The following is a 13,687-nucleotide window of genomic DNA, read 5'->3' as shown; positions in this document are numbered from 1 at the left end:
TATATACAATAATCTTTAGAAAATTGATTTATTGAAGAAATGTTTTATTATACCACAAATGTATATTTGAATGTGTATGTGTATATATGTATAGGCATAACTATGTATATTATAATTTGTATAAACTACAATATATAGATGAAAAATATTAGCATTCCTTGACCAAAAGTAGAGAAAGAATTAAATGAGAGAGAAATGACTGCACCAGACTGAAAAATATATTATGTTATAGAATTTTAAAGCATGGTATTTTCTGAATGTTACTTCTTTTGACTTCCTTTGAAACTTTGTATCAATGTACATAAGTATAAAAGTTCAGCACCCTGAAGAGAAAAGACATCATTGCAAACTTATTAGGATTAATGAAAGTAATGACTCCATTTTGTTTTACCAAGCATCTATTCTGTATCAGTTGTTGTGCTCCTGCCAGGGCTGTAAGGATGAGTAAGGTCCATCTGACCCTCAAGATGTTTACCATTTACAGAGGAGTTAAAGTCAAATAAGGGCTCCTTTGAGTAAATAACACAGATTATACATCACTCCCTGGGGGCATTATTTCCCTGAAGAGGTGGCAATCCATTAGTTAAAACTTTTCTGTTTTCTATTTAAACATTTATATTTCTTCAGAACAAGTTATGACTTCAAAGTATATATTAGTCTACTATGGCTTTGAAAGGGGAATTTTTAAAACTTGGTAAAGGGATTCTTTGTGGCAACTTAAGTCCTACACAGTGAATCTTTTTTTCTCCCTCGTTTTCCAAGAAGTCCTGACACTCATCGTGTACAGAATATAACCTAACACAAACTTTGATCTATTTTCATTTGGAGAAAATAATATATTATAAGTTGCTTGTTGCGTATAATGAAAATTTGTTTGTAGTATAGCTTCACCTGTCAGTATTTGAATAAATGTTGCCTTTATAATCTTAGGCTTTTAACAATTAGAATCCTGAGAACTAAGGTTTATCTGTTTTCAAAGTTTAAATAATTTGAAAGTTCTAATGATTAATTTAGGAGCTCTAATTCCAGCTCTACAGACCTGTGCAAGTCATTTCTATTCCTTGACTATTCTGTAATTATTCCAAAGGAATAATGCTGTGTACTTTTGGAGCCTGGGTTTATGCGTTTTCCCTAAAATTTCATGCCACTTCTCTAGGATGCTTTCCCTGATTCTCCACATTAAATTAGGGCAAACCAGGAGTGGATGTGTCTCAAGCAGTTGAGCACCCACCTCCCACATTGAAGATCCTGGGTTTGGTTCTCAGTACCTCCAAAAGAAAACAAACAAGGAGCAGACAAGGAGCAGCCATTGAGCAAAACAATGAGCAGATCATGAGCAAAAACAAGTGAGCAGGGAGTGCATGTGACTCAAGCAGTTGAATGCCGGCCTACCACATGAGAGGTCCACGGTGCCCCCTAAGGAAAATAAACCACCAAAAAAAACCAAACAGACAAGGATCAGACAGTGGACAAAAAACAATGAGTGCAAACAAAGAGCAAAATGATGAGGGAGCCAGCCAGCTCAGAAGGGAGAAATAAAATTATGACAAACCTTATAGGTTCTTTCTTAGGGCCCTGTACTTCTTGTTTCTCAGTACTTATTTTTTTTTATTTTATGCTCTGTGAGGATAGGCAATGCACCTGTCTTGTTAATGATAAAGTAGGATCTCTTTCATATAGTGAATGAATTAAAACATTAATTAGTGAGGCAATATTATGTTTTTACTTCTTTCAATGTACAAATTATAATAACTATTACATTGCATTATGAGATTTATGATTATTATTTTGATAAAAATGATTTAATTCGAAAATCAACTAATATTTAAAATATTCTAATGCAATTAAAATATCATTATTTCTAAGGTATCGTATATAATAATATAATATTAAGATTTTCCATATTTGAAATATAACAAATATCTATAGAAAGGATACGGATGTTAAAAATAAATAATTATTTCAGAAATGTAGCATTATTCAGTTTTCATTTCTTTATGAATTATTCATATTCAAATACACAGACACTGACAGAGACTGTCCTCTATTACAATGAATCCTAAAATGCTAACAGTGGTAAATCATATGGTGTGTAATGTCAAACACCAAATTCCACATAGAAAAACATTCAGAAAGATTAGTCTGTAAGCCTATATTAAATAAGTCCATATTTTCAATAATATAAAGCTCAGTGAAGAAATGTGAGCTAGGAATACAAGACCTAGCATTAAACGTTTGCTCCAGTAAATAAAGAAATTAACTAGCTCAAGACAGTAAAGGTGAAATGAAGGGCATGTATGCTTATAATCTAATTTTGAGGATTAAAAAAACATATAGCACAATCTTTTGCTTTTAAGAAAAAAATGAAAATAATGCATGTGTCAAAGAGACTTCACATAGTTATCAAGTCATATCCTCATGTCTTTAAGAATTGAGACTACAACAGTTTCATTTGGATATTTAAAGCCTTATGTTGAAATATGTGGAACCATTTTTGTGACTCTAGCTGACAAGAGCTATCCCTTACAACTTTTGAAACTCTCTCGAACCTACCTGCATCTTCTTGACCGGACTCTGAAGCCAGACTGTCTGGATCTGAAGTTAGACTCCAATTCTTACTCTGTTGACCTTAAACTCTCTCGACGCACAATTTTCTTTCCCTGTAAAATAAAGCTGGCTGATAATAATAGTATCAATCTTATAGGCTTGTGATGAGTATTAAATTAATTTATGTACATAAAGTGTTTAGCAGAATGCCTGGCGGGTCGGAAATGCAATTCATTATTTTTCCCACTGGCAGTACCTTAGTTTAAACTGGTAGAACTTACAACGCCTATTTCAGAAGATTAGTATTTTGGTACATTCAAGGAATATCCATAAACAAAAGCTTAGCAGTAGCAATTTTGAATGTCTGGATGGCATGTCTTTGTCCTACTAATAATGGGCTTTTGTAACTTGCTAATGGACTGAATTCTTGTCCAAATAAATAGTAGGGACTTATAGTAACAAAATTCCTAAGCTTAATTTGTTAATTCTTTTAACATGTATTTCTCTTCAGTCTGGTATACAGGTCAGATTTTCTTGAATGCCTGAAGTTCATTCATTATGTGTTCTTTACTTGACAGCAAGAGGAATAAATCCATCACGTTTGGACAGAATAATGATCAAGCTACCAAGACTGTGAATGGCAACCTTCCTTGCTACTGAGAGCAAAGACTGATCCAAACTGAAAAGTAGTGCATAGCGTAACCAATGATACAACTCAGATGGGATTTCTTTTCACAAGCCTTTCATACTACTTTACTGGAATTGTAGTTGGTGCTGGGACTTAAGATATACCTAGGGGATTTGAATCTCTGGACTGACAATATGATAGCCAGGCCCTGACCTCAACAGACTTCAGCTCCTACACTCTGATTTAATGGACTTACCCCACTCAGCTAACATGGAGTTGAAGAATGTCAGCCACCACACCATGGAGCCTAGAATGCCTACAACTGAAAGCAGGAGGATTGCATCCAATATCCATGTGGAATCTAAACCCCCTCTTGACATAGATGTGGAATGGACACAACCAAGCCAAGGTCCACAGGAAGGAGGAATACAATAAGGATCAGAGTGGACTTAATGATATTCTATTCATGAACTATTGTGGTTAATAATCGAGAAAATGTGGCCGTGGTGGCTGCTGGGTGCGGGGAAGGGGAGGAAGAGAAGAGATGTGGAGGCGTTCTCGGGACTTGGAGTTGTCCTGGGTGGTGCCCCAGGGACAATTGCCGGACATTGTATGTCCTCCCATGGCCCACTGGATGGAACGTGGGAAAGTGTGGGCTATGGTGTGGAACACGGGACATGGGGTGCAGCGATGACCGGAGATGTACTCACCAGACGCAATGGATGTGACATGATGATGGGGGAGAGTGTTATTGGGGGGTGAGTGGTGGGGTGGGGCGGTGGGGGCGAATGCGGACCTTATATTTTTTTAATGTAATATCTTTTAAAAAAATGAATAAATTGAGTAGAATTTGAAAAAAAAAGTATCTTTAGTTTGGAGGTTCTAAATCACAATAACTTTTACTTTTAGCAAATAATAAGGGAAAAAAAGTGAATTCAAATAGTGGATGGGAGGAAATGTGATATACTACAAGTTGAAGTCTATTGCTTAAAATCAAGGACATAGAAATGTATCATCATGTGATGCTTGGATCACCTGAATAGCCTTTTCTATTCTTGATCCCTTTTTAAATTTTTTTTTGGGGGGTGCACTTTTAGTTCAAAAATTTTCAAACAAAAAATTTGTAAGAATAGTTCAATATGCATCCATATTTTCATTATATGGATTCATTGATTGTTATTATGGTACCCACCCCTCCCCCTATCTCTCTCTTCTTCCCTGTCTCCTTCCACCTTCCATGAATTATTTGGGATTCAGTAGCAGACTTAAAGAAAGGTCACCCTCAAGTAGTTCATCATTTATTTTTAAGAATAAGTACATTCTTTTACATAAATGATACAGTTATTATGATATAAGAATTAAACACTGATATAATGCTATTTTCTAATAAATAGTTCATACGCAAATTTACCCAATTGTCCCACTTTTATGATAGCTGCTTTCATCCCTTCTTCCTTCTTCTGGAGCTAATTGAGCACAACATTTATATTTGGTTGTCATGTTCTCTAATACATTTTCTACATTACAGCCAGAGTAATCTTTTTAAAATATATAAATTTTTTTATTACAGAAGTTGTGAACTTACAAAACACTCATGAATAATGTGCAGAATTCCCATACGTTATCCTTCCAACATCTTGCATTATTATGGATCTTTTGTTACAAATTATAACAGAACATCAACAAAATATTACTGCTAAGCATGTTCTATAGCTTACATTTGGGATATTTTTCCATATACTTTCCATTATTAACCCATGTATTAGTATTGTACATTTGTTATAGTTCACGAGAGAACACTTTCATATTTGTACTGTTAACCACAGTCTATAGAGTAATCCTTTTTAAAGTCCCAAATGCATTGTCATTTCTTTGATGTTTTCCATTTATTTTAAAATGAGACACAAAAGTCTCCTTAACTCCCGAGACACATCTCTTTCTATTATCCATTTTGTATTACTCTTCAATTACATAGCACTAACTTATTTTTCTAGAAATTACCATGCCCTCTCTTAAATCTAAAGCTTTGTTCATAGTGTTCCATCTATCAAGTATTCTTTTACCCTAGTTATTCTCTTCACCAGGCAAACCTGCCTAAGTTCCGTTATTCTGTTGACAACTTACATATCATTGACATGTAAAAGCCTTAGCTGATGACCCACACTAGATTTGATGCTCCACTATGAGCTCATGTAGCACTCTACAAATAGCCCTAGGATTGCATTTACCACACTGATTTGCATTCATTTGTTTAATAACCAGAATCCCTATCTAGACTGTTAAACTCCTTGAAGATAGGGACTGTATATCTTGTTCACTACTGTATTCCTTGAGTGTAACAGAGTATAGTTGATTCAACGAATGTCGAACATCAGAGCACGCTAAATCTTAGGTGCTGTTGTTAATTCTGAGACTGAGTCTGGTTAAAATTAGAATTGAGTGAACTGACATGGTCTTAGATTAGAGGAAGATAGAAAAATTCAAATTTTTCTAATTAAAATTTCCAGGATCTAAATATGTTTTCATAAATTATTTCACTTTCACATGATTATTTGCATATTACATATGTTGTAACACTGGAGTATAAAAATAGGTACAGTTTAAAGTTTAGGATATGAGGTATCTTCCAAAGCCAAAATTGATAAACCTGAACCTAAGTCCAGTAATTAAATTTTAGATTGAAAATTAATCATCAAAGGTAAAAGATTTCCAGGAAAATCTGGTTATCATTAATGGCAGCACTGAAACTCAGAGAAAAAAGCCCAGTAACACACTGCTTCTAATTTGTAAAAAACCTGCAGACCTACACAGGTAAGACATTTCCAATTTGTTTATTTTTCTTTATTTTGTAACATAATGTATATTCATTGACCTCTAAGACATCAAAGAACCCTAAAACACCCTGTGATAGGTTGATGTATCCTAGGAAGAAAACACACTCTTAATATTAATCCATTCCTGTGGGTGTGAACCCATTATAAAGAGACATTTTGAAGGTGTTGTTTTTAGTTAAGATGTGACCCAGCTGAAGGAACTAAATCATATTGCTGGAGGCTTTACAAAGAGAAATCCATGTGGAGAAGGAGCCAGACATCAACAGAATTCCCAAGAGAAAAAAACAAGGAAGTCCAAGGATTGCCAGCCAGCCAAAACATTACCAACCCCGGGAGTAAGCAAGCTTTCCAGGCTCCAAAAACAATGAGCCAACACACTTCTGGAAACAATGAGCCAACACACTTCTGTGTTGTGTCAATCCATTGTATGGTATTTGTCTTAGAATCCAGGAAACAAAAGCAGCATGTAATCTACTCTTCAATCTCCAGTAAAGACTATGTATACACCATTTCAAGTACTTGTTTTTTCCTATGTTATAAAGGCATGCTAGCTTAAAGCAGACAATTATTTTTCTTTATAGTTGTTCCATTTTAGATCCAGAGCTATTCATGGAACAAGATCCAATATAAAAGGGGAATTCAGAAAATTATAATGAGAGAAATTAGATCACTTTTGCAGGGCTCGTCTGTAAAGACACAGGGGCTTTGATCCACTCAAGGATGATAACATATTAACTGAAATAGGGTTTCATCATCCATCAGCTATGACAGTGAAGTGGTCTGCAGAGAAAGAGACCACTCCTTTGACATTGGGCAAACTGATATTGTCTCCTTGGTGTTATAAAGCACATTGACAGTAAAACTGCAAGTTAAGTATAGTCATCAATAGATTGTCCTGTAGATTTTAGAGACTCTCTGTAATTTGGGATAATAATAAGTTACTTTTACTTCATAGCTCAATATTACTATGAGATAACTCTAAACACTATGTACTCATATTTCCTTTAAATCAGATTAGATTGATTGAGATTGATTAGATTAGATTGAGATTAGATTGATTCAAAATATTCCACCAACATTGAAAAATAGTAATGCTGGCATACAGTGCATGTGAACCTATTTCAAAATTTTCTTCATTGATTTACTATTGATATATTTAAGGCTGCCTATCACAGGGCAGAAAATGAGTAAATAGTTATGAATAATTAAATTAATGAACATATTTTTATTGAATACCTCTTCTATCTATGTGCAGTAATTAGTGCTAGTTTGCAAATGATTTAAATCCCAAAGTCAGCATCTTCTCTACATAAACCTATCCCTATATTTAGTTTAGTAAAATGTGATGAACTTGTTTTAGTTTTCTGGGCTGCTCAAGCAAGTACAATGAAATGGGCCAGGTTAAACAATGGGAACGTTTGAGACTGGGAAAAAGTATACATCAACACCTCATCTAGACAATGTTTTCTTCCCGAATACTGGTGTTCTGGAGATGGCTAGTGGTATTCCTTGGCCCTTAGCTTGTCACATGTCAAGGTAAATGGCAGTGTCTGCTGGTCTTTCCCTTATCTTCTGTGTTCCATTGAATTTCTGCTTCTTGCTGCTTCCTCTGTGGTTTTCTCTCTCTGTCTAAATTCCATCCATTTTATAAAGGACTACAGCAATAGGATTAAGACCCATCCTGATTTCAAAAGGATACATTTTAACTGATGACCCTCACCCAAAGGTCCTACCTGCAGGATGCACACAGGAATGGATTAGATTTATATCAATTATATCATTTACATCAATTGATAAGCCTAAAAATGCATATCAGAGAGGTTTTCAAGCATCATTTACTCATTAATTCGTTCATTATATTATTAATCAATTATTTATTATTTTAGAATTAATCTATTATTATACAGTTATTTATTTGTTATAGCTTCCTTATTATATACCAGAGAATGGGAATATGAAATTGAACAATATAAGGTTTCAAAGCACTCAATCTGATGTGGGAGATTGAAAAATAGATTGGAAATTGTATGATGTTGTGTCAATTACAAAGGCAATTACAAAAGCTTTACCTGGCAGTCCTCATGGCGGAAAGCTTTCCTCGCCTCAGTGACTTGGTGCACAGCCAATGTACTGCAGCCTCTAATTGAGTCGCTACCAAAGTCTGAGGCACCCTGACCACTCAGGCTCTTAGGCAAATCTACATTCCTAACACAAGGCATCCATCAGGGGTCTCTGCTGAGACCTCCTCATTGGGAGGGAGAAAGAAGAGTCCTTAAAGACAATTTTCTCCTCTCTTACTCAGTACTTAATACTTTTCCATCCCTAGTGCACTCTCCACTATCACACTTTTCCAGTCCCCAGCTCCATAAAATTGCAGGAGTATTTTACGAGGGGCACTCTGGGTAGTGAGACATCACCCTATGTCTGCTCTGATCCATCTGACCCTCATCAGGTGGCACTATTCCATTGAGGAAAATGGAACAAAGGGAACCAGTGATGGGGAAATTCACCGGCACACCTAGTGGCCATCGCTCAGTCCTAGACTACCCCCACTTTCTTTTCTATTGTGTCCAAATGTATGTTTCCATTCCACAGCCTGGGGGAAAGTTAGGACTAATGAAAAGCCTTGCCAGACCTTAAGACCTGAAACTAGGGAGCAGCTCCAGATGCTTATCAGGGTGGGCATTCACTGGCAGGGCCCCCTCTTCCTGAGTTGTATAAATACCCTGCCCTCAGAAAGTACAGGAACCTTTCCCTTCCAAAGCAAAATGGGACATGTGAGGCTGTCCACTCATTCAAGTAGTTTGGCCTCCATGTGAGACCAGCCACCATGAGATCTCTTCCCCTGCCTTTTTGGATTTTTGTGCTATGTAAGGAATAAAGTGGTCATTTGCTAAAAGTTTCTGTTGTGACTGTCTGAGTCTGTTTTTTCACAATGCCCCATGTAGCAACTTGCTCCACAGCCAGAGCCTTTTCTCCAGATTTGCCTCATGCTTATACCATCACAGCAGATGATAAAAGGCTTGACTGTATTTTCATTTTGGTTTGTTGTCTTAAATAGCTTCCTTTGACACATGGCATCTCACTTAAGCTCTCTTTCATCTTTTGACATATAAAAACACAGTTTTTTTCCTATTGAACAGGCAGCATGGGGTACTTTTCTGGCCTAAGACTTCTACGGGTACTAGGATTGTGAGGCAGCCATTCATTCTCTCTCGTTTCTGCCTCAGTTAAATTTTATTCTTCTCCAGTAGCACTGTCCAAACTTTTTGGTGATTAGAACACTATTTTCCCATTTTGCATACCTGTAGTCTCCACCTGAGGCATATTCCTAATCAAAACTTTCTCAATGTATCTCAAGGGAGGGAAATATCCTACTATATCTGGTATTTACCATTTTAAGAAGAAAAAAGTCCAAAAGTACTGTTAAAAAGCTAGTATTTAAAATGGCAGGAAATCCTGATAGCTCAGTAAATCTCTGAGAGGTCAATAAAGTGAATTATTATTATTATTTTTTTAAAGATTTATTTTTTATTTATTTCTCTCCCCTTCCCTCCCACCCCCCAGTTGTCTGCTCTCTGTGTCCATTCGCTGTGTGTTCCTCTGTGAGGACTTCTGTCCTTATCAGTGGCACCAGGAATCTGTGTTTCTTTTTGTTGTGTCACCTTGTTGTGTCAGCTTTCTGTGTGTGTGGTGCCATTCTTGGGCAGGCTGCACTTTCTTTCGCACTGGGTGGCTTTCCTTACAGGGTGCACTCCTTGTGCATGGGGCTCCCGTACGTGGGGGACATCCCTAAGCAGGGGACACCCCTGTGTGGCTCAGCACTCCTTCCCTTCATCAGCACTGTGCATGGGTCAGCTCCACACAGGTCAAGGAGGCCCGGGGTTTGAATTGCAGACCTCCCATGTGGTAGGCAGACTCCCTATCCATTGGGCCAAGTCCACTTCCCAATGAAGTGAATTATTAATTAGACATTCCAGAGGAGAGAGTCTACATTCAGATTCAGAAAAAAGTTAGGTCATGTAAGATTAGACAAAAACAGGATCCAAATGAGAAAGGAAACTAGGGTTACATACAGAAGACTAAAAGATTGTCTTTGTTTATATTTTAGGAGGATGCTTATGGTTAATATTATATTTGGGTAGATAGGTCCAGATTAATGGATCAGAGATTGGGTGCATATATATATATGGGCAAATAAGCAATACATTTTGCTAATTTTTAAAATTTATCAATTTGAGTTTGACTCATAACTCATAGATTTTCTAGAATTGGATCATTTTTTTTAGATCTACAAAATTTAGGGCCCAGTCTTTGGAAATTGTGATTCTACCCATGTACCCAGACATCCTCAGATAGTCTGAGCACCAACAAACCAACTAACTGATTACTCTTTCCTTAACTTTTCTGCTTCACATACATTAGTTGACTTTATCCTTATTGTGCTTTGAAATAGAATTTCAAATTGAGTAAGCATGTTTAGAGATGTTGACCGAATGACCAAATAAACCATGCTATTCATTCTCCACACAAAACCTTAAACCTTCACTGTTGAGACAGATGTCAAAGTTCTATATTAGCAGCAGCAGGGTTTTCACAATGCCAAAAATGCTGGAAAGTCAGTTGATAAAATTTATGTCTGAATATGAGGATATGTACAATAATTCCAAAAATTCATTAAATATCTCGTCTTAGTGAAATAGACATTGTGAAAAAATTCATTTGAAACTCTTAGATTTTGCTAAAAAAATAAATTAAAAAAACATATTGTAATTTTATTTTCTTCTTTTTATATTCTGTATCTTTTTAGGTGAAGTGGGTCCAAGTCATTAATAATATTAATAACAATAATAATAATTATGATTATAAATATAATTATAGCAGCAATCCAGGCTTAGCCTCACTATTGTTCATCCTACAGTTTTCATTAGGTACATGACCATAAGGAAGAGGATTTTTAAAATACTATTGGCTAAAGATATGGGAGTCATATCATTTCTACAATAATAATAAAGTTCTATTATTTTTATTGATTTTTGAAAAACTCATCTGAGATAAATAAAGTTCAAAGGAGAGAGAAGATTGGATGATACAGGAGAATTTTCAAGTATAATCAAAGTTCATTCTTTTAAAGGAAGAGTTTCAAGAATTTTTTAAATTTGAGGAGTTTTTAATATGCAGGTACAGGCAATAAGGAACATTTCACACATTGACTGTAAAAAATGAACAGTCACTTTATGTTGAGTTAATATTTTAATCTTTGCTCAATATGCAACAGAGGAGTTATCAAAGAATATTTTCCTAATGCATCATTTATGAAAATCATTTTGAGGAACCGAACAGTCTTCAGAAAAGTATTATAATTGCTTTAGGTAAATCTTCATATGATCATTTAGCAAAAGAATTTTTTAAAATCTGCTGAGTTTGGAAAAATATTCAGTGTTGAAATATTTTCTTTTTAAATAAACATTAAAGGTTTACACACAGATTTGAGATGTCATCTTCCAAAGCACTAATTAACAATTAATTCACAGTTATGAAAATTATCTAATTAACCGACTAAAACAATCATGCTAGATTAATAACCAAAGGTTACTTTGATTTTTTAATGTATTAGTAATAATGCAAATGACACATTTATTGCCCATATAATTTCAAACTAATTTTAGTTCATGATGATTGTATTGATCATTTTCATACCTAGCACATCAAATATCACACAGTTTGAAAATTACATTAGTACTTAATTAACATGTTAAATATAGCTAAGTATTCCATGACACTGTAACACAGGAATGTTGAGCCAGGGAAAGCAGACTGAATACTTTTGATATTCCAAAGAAATCACACAGAAAGCTAGCAGCTGCCATGCCATTTATTTACTTGTATGTCCTATGATGGCCACCGGGTAGCAATCACACACATACAGAGGGAAAACAAAGATTATATAGGGCTAGACAGCACAAAGAGGGGGTCTAGTTACTGCTTAGAGCAGCTCAAAGATGCATGTAGGCTGGAGAATTATTAACAGTGAGTGTGTGCATATGGGAGGAATCATGTGTGTTCCCAGAACAGTGAAGTGCTGCACGTACGCAGGTTAATGATTCCTTTGACTAGGGTCCTGTGTGCACTGTGGGGGAGCATTCCAGGAAGGATTGCTGGGCCAGTTCCATCCTGCCCTTTCCAGCAACCTAAGCAAATAACTAATGGGAAGGGACAGTGGGCATTTCATGTCCCTACAAAAACAAAATATAGATTTTCACTATCTTGTACACAAACACAGACAGATGTATCAGTTTTGTGCATGTGATAAAATGTTTTCTATTTTGTCCTAATTCAGTGGTTCAGCAATATTGCAAACTATCTCACTGATTCCACTCAGATGGCAAAAGAGAAACTCTTTAAAAAGAGTCCACCTGTATTTCTTGGCTTCTTTTCCGTACTCTGTTTTATGCACTGACACTGTTTGTCTACTCCAGTTCAACAAATGCAGACTGATAAATCGTTAAATACGTCTAAAGTACAAGTGAGTATCAATACATGAGCTATAATCAATTTAAATGTCTGGAAAAAGAGAACCTAGTATGTTATTCCAAAAATATATATATATGGAAGATAAACTTTTAGCCTGAAAAATCTTTAAAAATCAGTGTTAACAGTAGATTCTTATTCCTAAAAACTGTATGAAGAACGTTTTCAGCTTCAGTTTTTGGTTTTTAACCCTATTGTGTTTATAGCTAAAAAGATTAATTTTCAAGGCAAGAAGTAAAGTTGGTACTAAATGGGGAGGACTTTGATTTGGAGATGTGAAAATGATTCTATGGAGTAATTAATGCAAAGCAACACCCAATTCCCTTTTCTAGTCTGTGTTGAAGTGTGTCTCTCTTGCAATGAAACTTCAAATTCTTAAGACTAAAGAGGAAATCATAAAAACGTACACTATAGAACAAATGAAAGGTAAACATATGAATAAAAGGATAATAGCAAAAGCATATGAGTCATGCTTTGGAGGAGAAAAGGATGTAATCACAAAAAGAAATATGGCTCTTTGTCCAAATCTAACTTTATCTCAAACCTTGACCTCACTTTTAGGCTTTTAGATCCACCTTTTTTTTTTTATCGGGTTGCTCGTTGGGTATTCCAGTTTTCTTTAAATCCTAAATTAAACTACTGAACCTCCCTCTCAAAACTCTTTTCAAAGAATTGTGCTAATTCCTTGAAAATTACCAAACATCTGACTCAGCATTTTCCAAACACTTTTAAGGAGCACAAATATTTCACCAAATGTGAATAAATTTCCCATGGGGAAAAGTAAATTTGTTCTCAATATATTTGGAAAGCAATGGATGAGTGCTAACAACATATAGAGTTGGCCTAACTGATCTGCTAAATAAAAGAAATTATGATCATGGCATAGCACAAAAGAGAGGTATGAGTAATGGGGTGCTAACCAGGATTCTGCTGAGAATGGAAGTCAAGAAGAAATTCCTATGAAGGATTTGCTTAATTAAGTACTATTTAATAAATTAAGTACTATTTAACTTGTAAATTATTATTTTTTTAGGACAATGACATAACTAACACTCCTCTGTCATTCCAAACCTTCATTATAACTTGCTGTCCTGTGGTATATGAATGGTGTTTGGGGAAATTCAAGTGAAATTGAGAGTTAAGGATA

Source organism: Dasypus novemcinctus, chromosome 3 (assembly GCF_030445035.2).
Source record: "Dasypus novemcinctus isolate mDasNov1 chromosome 3, mDasNov1.1.hap2, whole genome shotgun sequence".
Lineage (NCBI taxonomy): Eukaryota > Metazoa > Chordata > Mammalia > Cingulata > Dasypodidae > Dasypus > Dasypus novemcinctus.
This window is presented reverse-complemented; position numbering follows the sequence as displayed.